At 44.1% G+C, this 943-nt stretch overlaps 1 protein-coding gene across 1 annotated transcript in view; it reads right to left on the bottom strand.

Annotated features, from left to right (window-relative positions):
• The window catches only part of EXO1 (exonuclease 1), a 34,343-nt gene that overhangs the window by 12,570 nt on the left and 20,830 nt on the right, over nucleotides 1-943 (bottom strand). The window lies entirely within an intron of this gene.

The following is a 943-nucleotide window of genomic DNA, read 5'->3' as shown; positions in this document are numbered from 1 at the left end:
TCTTTCTCTCAAAAAAAAAAAAAAAAAAAAAAAAAAAAAAAAAAAAAAGAGGAAACTGAAGCACCCAGAAGTCAGCTTGGCTAAGTCAAACATCTTGTGAGGGAACAGGATGGGATTCAAATCCAGGTGGTCCAATCCCAGGGTCCAAACTCCAGACCCCTACATTATCCAGACTCTAAAATTTCATCACTCACAGGGACTACAGAACAGCTGCCACATCTTTCTGTTCCACTCTGGCCTTCCAGAATCCATCCTGCAGGGTGCACTTGGAGTGATCCATCGGAAGCAGGATCAATTCTCATCCTTCTCCTGATAAAAACCCTCCAATTATCTTCTGTCACCTCTAAAGACGGGACGTCCCTTGGCCTGGCTTGCAAACTGAACTGACCTCATGCCCGTTTCTGCCCCCTCAGCACCCTTCCGCAGACTTGTGTTTTGGCAGCTGAGAAGAGTGAGTGACAGTAAGAAGCCATCCCCAGGCTCCCTGCCTCTGCCCAAGCTGCCTGAGCTGCTGGGAGGGGGGAGGCTGCATTCTCTGTAATGGCACCGGACACCTGTCCCTTCCTTCTGACCCTTTCCGACTACCCACTCAGCATGAGACGTCCATTTAATGCCCCATGAACACCTCAGGCACACTTCTGTCACTGTACCTACCACACTGTACAGATTTTCTTCATGGATCTATTTTGCACCTGGACTGTAAGCTTCTCAGCAAATACTAGGTCTCTCATTTTCATAACCCAATGCCTAGTATGGTATTCGGTTCTCAATTAATATTAGAGCTCTACTGTCATCTACATTTAAATGTGCTTCCAAAAATACTCTGCAAAATTTTTAGCTCTTAAAAAAAGCAGAAACAAAGAAGTAGGGGACCCTCCAAAACAACACAATTTTTCTAATGCAAAATTGGATTTTTCTACAACTCTTTTTTTTTTTTTTTTTT

Source organism: Crocuta crocuta, unplaced genomic scaffold (assembly GCF_008692635.1).
Source record: "Crocuta crocuta isolate KB4526 unplaced genomic scaffold, BGI_CrCroc_1.0 scaffold243, whole genome shotgun sequence".
NCBI lineage: Eukaryota > Metazoa > Chordata > Mammalia > Carnivora > Hyaenidae > Crocuta > Crocuta crocuta.
The sequence above is the reverse complement of the archived record's forward strand: the minus strand, read 5'-3'. Positions and strand labels throughout refer to the sequence as shown.